The sequence below is a fragment of the Heteronotia binoei genome, chromosome 5, assembly GCF_032191835.1.
Source record: "Heteronotia binoei isolate CCM8104 ecotype False Entrance Well chromosome 5, APGP_CSIRO_Hbin_v1, whole genome shotgun sequence".
NCBI classification, from domain to species: Eukaryota; Metazoa; Chordata; class Lepidosauria; order Squamata; family Gekkonidae; genus Heteronotia; species Heteronotia binoei.
The window spans coordinates 89,653,470-89,666,667 of NC_083227.1; the positions used below are offsets into that span (position 1 = coordinate 89,653,470).

The 13,198-nt window shown below is 46.0% G+C and overlaps 1 protein-coding gene across 12 annotated transcripts in view; it reads right to left on the reverse strand.

Annotated features, from left to right (window-relative positions):
- CACNA1D (calcium voltage-gated channel subunit alpha1 D) overlaps nt 1–13,198 on the reverse strand; it is a 384,077-nt gene that overhangs the window by 78,678 nt on the left and 292,201 nt on the right. The window lies entirely within an intron of this gene.

Consider the following 13,198-nt stretch of genomic DNA (forward strand, 5'->3'; position numbering starts at 1 on the left):
TAATGTCCCAGCACATCATGACACTCCAGACAAACCTTCTCAGTTCCCCCCAATGTCTCCTAGTTTCCCTCAATATCTCACTACAGGCTTGGTGTACAAGCTGAAGTAGGTGGGCTAGTATTTTGGCCATGCAGTGCCTCACACAGAAGTGTAGTGATCTTTATCAGATAACGGAAGGCACAACTGTACCATCCTGCTATTTATGAATAGTAAGTGAGAAGGGGGGGGGGGGGTAGTAAACCTCATTTGTTCTTTACTTGCCATTCATGTAAGACAGAGGACAGACCTATGCAATGGCTTTTGGCAACCAGTATGGCTTAATGGCATCATCTGAGCAATGCCCATGAAAGTTGGATGCTACTTTTTTATTATTATTCTACTACCATCCATCCTAATCTCCTTTCAGCATTTATATCCTGACAGTGTCTCCCACCTCCTTCACACTGCCATTGGCACTAAGACCAGATGCATTCCCCACCAAGTTTTTCTCATCTGTGGAAGGTTGGGATTTTTACTTCTGATCAATATGCTTAGAACTATAGGAAGGGGGAAATATGGAGATAAATTTTGTCTTGAGTTGTTTATAATCTTGCAGAAGTACAAATGAGAACATAGCCATGAGAAGTTGTATGGAGATCTGAACTTGACATGAACATTTCCACACAACTACAGTGAAGGATAAGGTTATGCCCATCAACAAGAATGTGCTCATTTTTCAATGTGTTCTGATTTTTCTAACAACATGCTGGGAAACAACATCTCAGGATGGCTTTTAAAAGAGGTTTCAACTGAACAGCTCAGCTGTGATGCAAAAGAACATAATTCCTCTAGCCCGATCTTGTCAGATCTTGGAAGCTAAGCAGAGCCGGAGGCAGGGGGAGGCTTTATTCAGCCACCTCTCTGAATATCCATGTCCCCAGTAGTGTCAGTCACCAAAGGCCACCATGACTTCCAGGAGCACATGCACACACACACAAATACAACCACCACCACCCCAAAAAAACCCCAAGAACATAATTCCTTCCCAAATACTCCATGTTTTCAGTCAGGTTTGGGCCTTAAGAAAGGTCTTTTGAAACTTTTGAAAGGAAATAGCTACTGGAATACTTGCTGAAAGTCTCCCTTCTATAATTTGAAGTATTAGGAACTAATATAGCAGTGGATCAATAAGAACAAAAATTATATCAATATTTAATCAATATGTATGGCTTAGCAGTGCTTGGAATGAAGAGAAATAATAGTGCTTTTAGAAAAAGGTCTTTGTGTGGCAGTGTAAGCAAAAGAGAAATCAGCTTGCTGAGGCAAGAGGAAACAGCTAGCTAACAAAGGTTATTTTAAGATAAACCGCAGGACAGCTGGGACACCAGCAGCAAGCTTAGGAAGAACTTCCTCTTTTTCTGCAGAAGGTAGAAACATATACGCAGGTTAATAGCAATTTAGCAATAAGGAAACAAGGGACAGCTGGCAACGAGAAAAGCCCATATAAGGTAGACAGACCCAGGAAGATGAACCAACGGACTAGTACACCACACAAATTGTGGTCGACGCGTGTTTTTGTCAGTGTCCCAGGGACCTGGGGAACTGAGATGTGTTAAGGAAGTAGGTGGGTGGGGAAACCCTATAAAAGGCAGCAGGCAACTGTGATTTGCCGCTCAGACCCGAGAGTCTGAAGCCCGTGTATAGAGCGCGTATGCACGTAAAATAAAGAAAGCTGTTTTCCTGACATCGTCTCCATTGCTTCTGTGATTGATCCAACTGGAATTGGTAACGTATAAATAGGGTTTTCCTGCTACATAAATTTGGCGAGCCAGCCAGGAGCTCAAGCGTCCCCTGATTAGCCCGGTCGACTACCGCTGTTGGTGGGGAGGACCAGATCCACGGTAGGAGCTCCCAGCCTTCTTTTTGGCTGACCGTTCTCTGACCGTCCCATCTTCAGTTGACGTCGACCGCAAGGCCTAATCGACCTAGGGGAGACGGCGACAGGAGCCAGCTCTACGCCTTGGGCATAAGGTAGTGGCCAGTATAGGACCTCGTGCTCAACGTGATAGATTTTCTCCACGTGAAACAGCTTGACTGCAGTAATAAAAACCTCTCCAAGTTTGAGATAATAGGGTAGGTGACCAAACGGGTCGCCTGACAGCCCATCTCAGGAGGGAAGGCGGGTAGGAACACCCCGCGGCAGCGCTCGCAGAGAACCGCAGAATAAAAAAAGAGAGGAGTTGTCTTCTGCCCTTTTTGCCTGCGGCCCTCTAACAGTGTCTGAACGACGGAGAAGGGAAGGTATCAGCCCCTTCTGCCGGCGGACCTTAGTCGGTTCCGCATGCAGCCGGTGCATTAGGCTACGTGCTGCATTCGAAAAGGGGAAGGGAGGAAATCGACCCTTCTGCCACCATTAAGGGAAAATTTGGGGAAGCAATAAGTGGAGAAGAAAAATAAAACGGCTGAGTCACCCGCCAGGGAGAGGCCGACTCTTCTTCCATTAGGGGAAAATTTTGTGTCTAATGTTTAGGGAAATTGTGTGTTTAACGTGTTTTTTAAAAAAAGTTTTGTCTGTCTGGTGTGCCTGTTAATTTTGTTTTTTTTTTATGTCAGATAGCCCCTCGGTACAATCTGACATCAATATTATTGATATGAGTAAGATTAAGGAAACCCGACAGGGGCCAGATGAGGCCCCGGAATCTTATCTTGAGCGCTTATATGAGGCGTACCGACTGTATTCACCTTTTAACCCCGAGCATGCTGATGTCCAGCAAATGATAAAGTGTGTGTTTGTCAGTCAAGCTACGACCGACATAAGACAAAAACTACTACAGCAAGAGGGGTTTATTGATTTGAGTATTACTCAGCTGTTAAAAAAAGTTCAGAAGGTGTTTAAAAATCGAGCAAAAGAGACTAAAAGGGCAGAAAATCATAAACTTAAAATGAAGGCTGCCCTGCTGCCAGCCACCATGAAAGATCATAGTGGGAACCGGGACCCCAGGGAGGGCAGGCGCACCGAAGCAGGACCCCAGGTAACATCAGGGAATGTCCGAACACCATTGGCACGTGATGAGTGTGCCTGGTGCCACGAACGGGGCCACTGGATGAATTTTTGCCCCCATAGAAGCTCCGTTGCCCCTCCCCAAGGATGGGGTGGGAGACAAAGACGAGGGGAAATGATGCCAATACCCAGGTTCCATCAGGCCGCCGCCATGGGTCCTTTCGGCCAGCAGTGCTTCTTGGTTCCCCACAGCTCCGCCCCAGGGAGCCTGGGGGTAGAACTGCAAGGCAATGAGGGGTGGGAGACCTCCTCCCTTGTCTCCCATAAATGGGTGCCCGAGGAAATGGACGGCATGCCTTGGCATCAAAACCCTTCCAATCACCGTCAATCTTTGTCCCACTGAACCCGCATGTACAGATTGGTGTTGTGCCATATAATGGAACGAAACAATGTATTCTACCCCGGGAGGAAACTCCTGGAGACAACCGCAAAGATTATTAGATAGGAAAACTGTGCTTTAGTTTTATAATGATGTTGCCATGTAATGCCTTGTACGAAAAAATATCCAAAAGAATTAATGATAATCCCATTTGTGTGTTTGACGTATTTTCCGCTGCTCAGGGTTGTTCATTAGCGGCATCGATTATTTTCTAGTTCAGTTGGTGCTGCTGGTGTGCAATTTTGAGCAGTATTCCCGGACAGGCATCTCAGTCTCAGGACAAGGCAGTCTTAGTCAAGGTACCCACAGGACATAGCACAGCGTTTTGCTGCCCCTTGGAGGGAGCTGGTCCTTTAAGCCCAACACAAAGCTCCCAGCCCCTCCCTCTTGCCATTTAGATTCACTTAGGTTCTATCCTCGCCCTTGCATCGGTTAAGACCAAAGAATTCCAGATCTATGGGCTCCCCCCGAGAGAAGTTCTCCAGAAGCAAGTCCTCTGCCTCTGGTCAGCTTACCTTCTCAGAAGAAATCCCCGTCAGCCATGTGATGTCCCTCCAGCAGATCCAGGGCTCCCAATTCCCGGCCCATGACAGGCTACAATGTATTCATTGGGCACAAGGGAAAAGAGACCTTTTAAAGTGCTTGCCGAGTGTCTCTGAAATAATCCTCCAAGATTGCGGAAGTGAACAACTACCCTCGAGTGAGATGCCAGCAGGGAGGCTCCCATCTGCCTAGTAAGCCGATGCCAACAAGCTCTACCAGCAGGCACAAAGCCATTAAGACGTGTGAGGTAGCAGAAGTCCTCCAGAAACCAGATGTCTTGTAGAAGTGCCTGTGTGCAGCCCACCAAATCTATTTTTGCCCACCAACCACGAAGTTGCAGGTGATCAACCTTTGCGGCTCAGTCGGCTCCAGATATCAGGCGAAGGCAGCAGGAGGCTGAGTCCAGCCTGAAGGAGATTAGAAAGTTGCTGTTCAGTCAGTAAGATGCAAGGCTATGAGCATCGAGCCAAACAGCCGGTCCGAGAAGTGGAGGGCCGGTGAAGGAAACTGTGGGCTGAAGAGCTTCCTTAATAGCTTTTCCTGTGCTGCGGCTGCAAAGATAAGAGAGAAAACCCTAGCAGAAGGGCCGATCCAGATAAGGAAACCAAGGGTCATCTGAAGGTCCCGATGTCTGCGACGCTTGAGCTCCTGGGTGTCTACAGAAAGGCCAAGCAGCTGGCAGAAAGAACGCTGCCCAGCAGCGAAGCAGATCGAGCAGATCCACAAAGGGAAACTGACTGGCATCAAGGAAGTCTCCCGCCTGAAGGCTGTAGCCGGATTGCGCCAGAGAGAGATGGCCAGGAAATGGTAGAAGCACGGAAGAAGCAGCTGGCCCAGTCCCAGAGCAGGATGTGAGCCTACAAGAGCCTCTCCAGAAGGAAGAGAGCCTGGAAGAAACCTTTGCTAAACCTGGAGTAAAGTCACAAAGAGGGGACCCTTTGAGGTGACTTTGATTTTATTTGCATTTTTTGGTGTTTAAAAACAATTCATTTCCTTTGCCAGCAGCAGCTCTGTGCAGAAGAATTGTTGCCCATGAATTAAGCCAAGCAGGTAGGAAAATCCCTGGGAAAGTTGAGTGGTGAAAATGTGTCACAAGCTAGTTTTAGCTTGACACATTGCCTAGTGCCTTGTTCATACTGAGATGCCTAGCGAAAGTAAAAGATTAAGTTCTTTGTGATTTTATTCATGAAAGGCCCTTTGGAAAAATTGTTAAAATGAGAAAACCCAGCCCAAAATGTTATGTGCTATGAGGGAAGGATAGGCTTGTCTTAAGCATTGTGTTGTTTCTGGCTATGCAGTTAATCGAGATTTTCCTAGATAGGCTTTTCAGGTGCAGTTTTGCTCCCGGATCTGGTTGTTTGAAGCCCGACCTCTGGACCTCACTCACTGGCAGTAGTGAGGTTCCACAGGCAACTCCCTCTGGATCCTGGCCTACCGGAGATGGCAGGATTCCACAGGTATTGGAGACAACTCCCCTAGCTGCAGTCACACAGGAGCTGATTGCTCTACGCTCAGGGAGAAGAAATTCCTCAAGCAACAGCCAGTTGATCGAGTTAAGAGATCCATGATTGGACCTGTTCCGGGCTTAGGGACTGTAGTAATGTAATGGTGCAGTCCTGGGGTCTGGAGCGGGCCTGTTCAAATGGTTATCAAATTTATTCCAGATGTGTTTCTCAAGTATGGTTTTGATGTTTTGGTTTTAATAGGTTGGTTTTGATATGTGTATGAGAGTTTGTGAAGGTGGACTAGAAATGTTGGTCAGGCTTAAGCCTGAAGAGTCAGGCTAAAAAGCCTGAAAGAGGGGAAATATAGCAGTGGATCAATAAGAACAAAAATTATATCAATATTTAATCAATATGTATGGCTTAGCAGTGCTTGGAATGAAGAGAAATAATAGTGCTTTTAGAAAAAGGTCTTTGTGTGGCAGTGTAAGCAAAAGAGAAATCAGCTTGCTGAGGCAAGAGGAAACAGCTAGCTAACAAAGGTTATTTTAAGATAAACCGCAGGACAGCTGGGACACCAGCAGCAAGCTTAGGAAGAACTTCCTCTTTTTCTGCAGAAGGTAGAAACATATACGCAGGTTAATAGCAATTTAGCAATAAGGAAACAAGGGACAGCTGGCAACGAGAAAAGCCCATATAAGGTAGACAGACCCAGGAAGATGAACCAACGGACTAGTACACCACACAAATTGTGGTCGACGCGTGTTTTTGTCAGTGTCCCAGGGACCTGGGGAACTGAGATGTGTTAAGGAAGTAGGTGGGTGGGGAAACCCTATAAAAGGCAGCAGGCAACTGTGATTTGCCGCTCAGACCCGAGAGTCTGAAGCCCGTGTATAGAGCGCGTATGCACGTAAAATAAAGAAAGCTGTTTTCCTGACATCGTCTCCATTGCTTCTGTGATTGATCCAACTGGAATTGGTAACGTATAAATAGGGTTTTCCTGCTACACTAACAAGGAAGAAAGTAATTTTGAAACTCCAGTAAAAGGGAAATACAAAACCCACGGCATCTCCACAACTTCATAGTTCTTTTAAGGAGGAAGGCTTCAAAACAAGTGGCTATTATATGGATTGGCTATTGAAATTCTAATCTTATCTGTAGTGCTGTTGTAAACTGTAGTGTAAGCATGAGTCCCCTCCTCCATCTTTAAATGGACTGAGTTTACTCTGGCCTAGTGTCAGAGATACAGGACTTTTATTGTTATGAACTTATATTGTGTGAACACAGGCAAACTGCTTCTATGAACATTCAGTGATAAGCAGAAAACATTGGGTATAAGAACTCAATATGGACATTAATAACAAATACCCACTTGCCTACAGGCAATGGATCCTGTTTGATCTTAAGAATTTGGCATTTGTGCCACCTTCCATCTTAAGCATTTGGCATTTGTGCCAGCTTTTACTCTGTGTGGGGCCAAGCAGCAAGAACTCCAGCTTAGCTAAGAGGCCTCCCTGCTTGTTCCTGCCAGTGCTGTAACTGCATTCCTCCTGCATAGAAGAACTCTATATCAGGCTTCCCCAAGAAGCTGCCAAGCCATGCAAAACACAACTGCACTTCTGTCCAAGGAAGACACCCTCTAAGAACAGCTTTCAGCAAAAGCCATGATGAAGGGGATCCTGGATCCATCTTGTTCAGCCACCATAAAGGTAAAGCAGGAGAGTCACATTTTCCAGGTGTTTCAATACAGATGCAAATGGAGTAACCCAAAGTTGGACAAAAGGCTTTGCTACCAGACTGCACATGACAAAGGATTGCTCCTGTCAGCTGCTGAGAAGATCGCTGGATACAAAGGAGAAGCTCAAGGATGTGACTGTTGCTGAGGACTTAATCTCATTATGCAGGACAACCCCATTGTGTTAGCTATGGTGTTACCGTAGATTACAATGTGGCTCTAAATTGACCAACTTCTTTTCTTTATTTAAGGTAGTTTTTCAATAGGTAAGCCCATCAAGTCCCACTAATCCCATCAAGCCTCTGGGAGCCTTCCCCTGTCCGCCCCTTTTGGTGACCTAAGGAGTGTAATGCACGGGTGTCATGCAGTGTCATAAGTCACCTGACCTCTAGTCACGAGTCACCTGATACTATAGCCTGGAGACACAAGGATGGTAATATAAGGCCATGTGGTCTGCCAGTTCAGTGTGTCTCATTCAGTATCTCTACTCCGCTATCTGAGCCATCCTCAGTTATACAATTGGACCCCATTATGGCTAGTGATGCTGGTAATCTCTGGCCACCCTCCCCTTATCATCTATTGTTACTGGGAAGTCTTCAAGATGGTAAAGTATCACCCTGTCCATGTTTTACCCTTGTGTTACCCTTATCAATTTCATCTCTATTTTTCCTTAGGAACTGTGTGATTGTTGTATGAATTATTTACCTTGTTTGAATGTGTGATTGTATTTATATATATTTTTCTGAATAAACATTTTAAAATATATTTAGTCTGGAGTCTCCTTTCTGAGAATTGCACCTCCGTAAATTGGCAAAAGATCTCTCCTACACTCTGCCAGGGTCTCCTCTGCTAATTCCCCCATCCAAGAGGAGATCCACAGCAATTTGTCTAACAGTAGGACATTTTGTGTTTTTCAGGACTGGAAGCCATGCCCTATTCATTTTTAAACTTCCGTCCTTCCTGTTGAAATTGTGTTTATGTTTCTGGATTTCAATGGCTTCACACACAAAACAGCCAATATTATTACTCTACTTTAGGGTAGATGGTGACAGAAGGTCACTAGCAGGGATGGGCACAAACTCGGAAAATGGCAGTTGTTGTGGTTCCTGAGAAACCATGAACCATAGTTCATGAATCTCCACAAACTTTTTGGTTTGCTGAACTGGTTCATGGTTTGCCAGGTTCATGATTGAGTATCCAAAAGATGCTCCTGGGCACACTCTCTAATATCCAGGAGTCCACTTCCCAACGCCCCCCTTTGCTGCCACCTCAAGCAAACCATCCCACTTTTTGCCTTCTGCCCCGCAGATCAGTATCTTCCTGGGGTGCTGGAAACCTTGTTCTTTTACTGCTCACACCTCCTGGCCTTCCTCTGTTACCTCCAGGGGTCAGCCTGCTGGCACAACCTCAACAACCACTGTCAAATGCACTGTACCCCCTTTTTCTTGTTGACAGTTCCCCCCCACCCCTGCATCAAACCCTCGTCTCCCCATTGCAGAAGCTGCCACAGCTCTTGCAAGTAAACTCAGAAGGCATTTAAAGAATTGTGCTGCCATGGCAATGCAGCCCACCATTATCTTGGGAGGCAAGCATGTCTGGCCCACAAACTCAAATGAACCAAAACCCAGGCTAGTTCATTGGCAGTTCACAACAATGCAATTGCCTGAATCACAGTTCGCAATCCAAGAAACTGGCCTGGTTCATCATGAAATTCAGTTCATAATTCAGTTCATGCCCATCCCTAGTCACTAGCCTATTCAAAATGCCATACAAAACCTTAGAATTGTGTTTTAGGGACATGAAAACATTCTTGGTTAATAATACCAGCAACGATACTGTCAGTAATTACAATAATATATATATTTTTGCTGGATACAGTTAATATTTAAGATGGTTCAATTTTCAGAGATTTTCTCTTAGTAATAATAAAATGGCCCAGGCTAGTCCAATTTTGTCAGAAGCTAAGCAGGGTCTGCCTTGGTTAGTACTTGGATGGGATATCACCCAGGAAACCCAGGATGTTATGAAGAGGCAGACAATGGCAAGCCACCTCTGAACATCTCTTGCCTTGAAAAACCTATGGAGTCACTAGAAATTACTTGCAACCTTGACTGCAATACTAGAACAGCAAGGTCAATTGGGTGTGCTAGATAATCCATATAGCTGTGGGCCCATAGGCTCTTACAGCTTCAAGGCACCCAGAGAGCTCTGCAAGACCAGAGTTTAGCACATTTACTTCAGAACCAGAGAAGGTTTCAAAGTGAATTGGATTCATATTTACACCCTGTAACAACAACAACATTTTATTTGTATCCTGCCCTTCCCGCCAAAGCAGGCTCAGGGTGGCTAACAACCTCAAATACAGTAAATTATACAATAAATATTTAAAAATAGTAGCTTATTTAAACAGTCTAATTTAAAATTTCTAAAATTAACATTCTGGTGCTATTTCAGCATGATGGTAAAAATTGCTGGCGAGTCCCTCTGTCATTTTTAATCGGTGAAGGCCAACCCAAAAAGGATGGTCTTGCAGGCCCTGTGAAACTGTTCAAAGTCCCACAGGGCCTGCACTTCTTCCGGGAGCTGGTTCCATAGGTGTGGAGCTACGATAGAAAAGGCCCGCATGAGAGTGCTCTGCAGTTTTGCCTCCTTCGGCCTGGGGATGGTCAGTTGGTTCTTCCCTGCTGACCTCAGTGATCTCTGGGGTTCATACGGGGAAAGATGGTCCCTCAGGTAGGCAGGTCCTCGGCCATATAGGGCTTTAAAGGTAATAACCAGCACTTTGTAATGAATCCGGCAACCAGTGCAGTCCGCGCAGCCCTGGCTGTATGTGCTCTCACTTCGGGAGCCCCAATAACAGTCTAGCCGCCACGTTCTGCACCAACTGCAGCTTCCGGGTTCGGCACAGAGGCAGCCCCATGTAGAGGGCATTACAGTAATCCAATCTCGAGGTGACCGTTGGATGAATCACTGTTGCTAGGTCCTGACGCTCTAGGAAGGGGGCCAGCTGCCTTGCTCGCCTTAGATGAAAGAAGGCTGACTTGGCAGTGGCTGCTATCTGGGCCTCCATTGATAGTGAAGGCTCCAGTAGAACTCCCAAGCTCCTGACCCGGTGCACCACTTTCAGCGGCACCCCATCCAGAACCGGGAGAGGTATTTCCCTCCCCAAAGCGCCCTGACCCACGCAAAGGACCTCTGTCTTCATCAGATTCAGCTTCAACCCACTCAGCCTTAGCCAAGTCGCCACGGCCTGCAGTGCCAGGTCCAAATTCCCTGGGACGCAGTCAGGCCGGCCATCCATTAGCAGATAGAGCTGGGTGTCATCTGCATATTGATGACACCCAAGCCCGTGCCTCCGGGCAATCTGGGCAAGGGGGCACATATAGATATTAAATAGCATCGGGGAGAGAACTGCTTCCTGAGGCACTCCACAATCTAGTGTGCGCCTCTGGGACAGCTCACCCCCGATTGCCACCCTTTGTCCCCAACCCTCGAGGAAGGAGGAGAGCCATTGTAAAGCCGACCCCCTAACCCCTACGTCAGTGAGGCTGTGGGTCAGTAGCTGATGGTCGACCGTGTCAAATGCAGCCGACAGATCTAACAACATCAGCACCGCCACACCACCTCGATCCAGATGCCGCTGGAGGTCATCTGCCAAGGCGACCAGTACTGTCTCCGTCCCATGACCTGGATGAAAGCCGAACTGGCAAGGGTTTAGGATGGAAGCGTCATCCAGAAAACCCTGCAACTGCAACGCCACTGCCCTCTCGATAATTTTACCTAAAAACGGTAAATTAGAGACCAGTCGGTAGTTTGCCAATTCGGCCGGATCTGCTGTACTTTTTTTCAGGAGGGGTCAGACCATAGCCTCTTTCAAGGATGTTGGAAAATGCCCCTCCAGGAGGGATCTATTTATGATGTCCCGTAAAGGACATCTAAGCTCCCTCAGGCAAGATTTAATTAGCCAAGAGGGGCACGGGTCCAGATAGCAAGTTGTTGGGCGTGCAGAAGAGAGAATTCCATCAACTTCCTCCAGGCTGAGTGGGTCGAAGTGATCCAGAACTAAACCAAAAGACAGGCACGGAGCCTCCAGTTCATGTACTGTATCCAATGTGATGGGCAAGTCCTGGCGGAGCGACGTGATCTTATCTGCAAAAAATTTCGCAAAAGCCGCACAGCCTATTTCTAATTCTCTCACATTTGGTCTGCCTTGAGGCAGTGTAGTTAAGTTTCCAATTATTCTAAACAATTGTGCCGGGCGTGAATTTGCAGACGCAATCCTGGCCGCAAAATAATCTTTCTTTGCGGCCTTGGCTGCCATCTCATAAGACCTCATAAATGTTCTATAGGATGTTCTCGTCTCTTCATCACGAGTACGCCGCCACTGCCTCTCTAGCCGTCTGAGCCCTTGTTTCAGAGCCCTGTAGCCAGAGCTTTGGAGAATGTCCACTATAACAGGCAAGGATTGTTCTTTCATGTCCCATACTGTCACATACACAGACAATATAAGAAGAAAAACCTTGGAAAATTTATCAGTGATACATACATGAGTGCCATCAAGTTGCAACTGACTTATGGTGATCCCAGCAGGGGCTTTCAAGGCAAGTGAGAAGCAGATGTGGCTTGCCATTGCCTTCTTCTTCAGAGTCTTTCCTGTTAGTCTCCCATCCAAGTAAAGACCCTGCTTAGCTTCCAAGATCTGATGAGATGGGGCTATACTATACTGTCTTCCCTCCTTATTATTCAAGCAAAACCATACACATTTTGTAAACATTTGTCTGATTTGGTGTGTGATGTATTTAGGGGTGTGCACTTGGGCAATATTGAGCTGATTCCCCACTAGCCTTGCTGCGGTCTCTCACTCTTTTGTCCTGAAGTGCTTCTGCCTGATTTTACACACGCAGTTGCAGAGCTGTGAATTGCCCTGCCTCTTTCCCAAATTCTCTCTGTGGCTTCAAAATCTGGTTTTCAGAGAATCCTAGAGCTGCAGAGAGAACTTGGGAAAGAGGCAGGGCAAGTTGCAGCTCCGCAGCAGTGTGTGAAAAATCAGGCAGAAGCGCTGTGGGGAAAAGGAGCACGAGACCACAGCAAGGCTAGTGAGGAATCAGCCCAGATTTTTTTCCCAACAAAATATAAAGCTTGGTATTGTCTAAAGCTAAACAAAGTTGTTGAATTTTAAAAATCCTGAAAATATTTGTGGTTCTGGGGGAAGCCACTGGTGTTTAAAGGGATTTCCTTCCCTTTAAACACCTGTGAACTTGCCACTTTGTAGTTCACTTGCAGCACAGCTTGCAAAAGGCATTTAAAGGGACAGAGTCCCCTTTAAATGTCTCCCCCCTCCACTGGAAATAATGGAAGATGGGGGCACTTATTTAGGGGCTCATAGAACTGGACCCCTGGTCCAATATTTTTGAAACTTTTTAAAAAAGGAATGGCACCAACAGCTATGCTGCAAAGCTGGTGCCTGTACCTCAAAAAACAGCCCCCACAGAGCCCCAGACACTCCCAAATTGATTCTCCATTATACCCTATGGGGGCTATTGATTATAATGGTCTCCAAAGTGTATAATAGAGCTGAATCATGAATATTTACTGAATCCAAATACCACAGCAGTATTGGGATTCAAAATATTGGGAAATACTCATATTTTGGGGTTCAATATGCCCAAACTCAAAAAGTACCATTTTTGTTTTTTTGCACACCTCTAGGTGTATTCAGATGAGAAGTTAGGATGACAGGTAGGCAGACTGGAAGGGTGTCTAATAGAAAGGCAACTAGAATGGGCAAGCTGCAAGCATTTATAGCACAGATGGAGTCAGAAGGAAGCAGTGAGCAGCCATGCTGTGACCTAGATGGATGCTGCTGCCCGTTTTCCCCCTATGTTGCCACTGTCAGTGTCTCACAATAAGCATTGGCATGCAGACATGAAGGTTTCCAATTCAAATGCAATAGTAGATTACTAAAGCAAGATGCTTGGTCCATTTAACAGACATTTTATAATGTGAAAATAAATACTACAAGGAATTATGTAATTTATAATAGACTAATTACAGTTCTA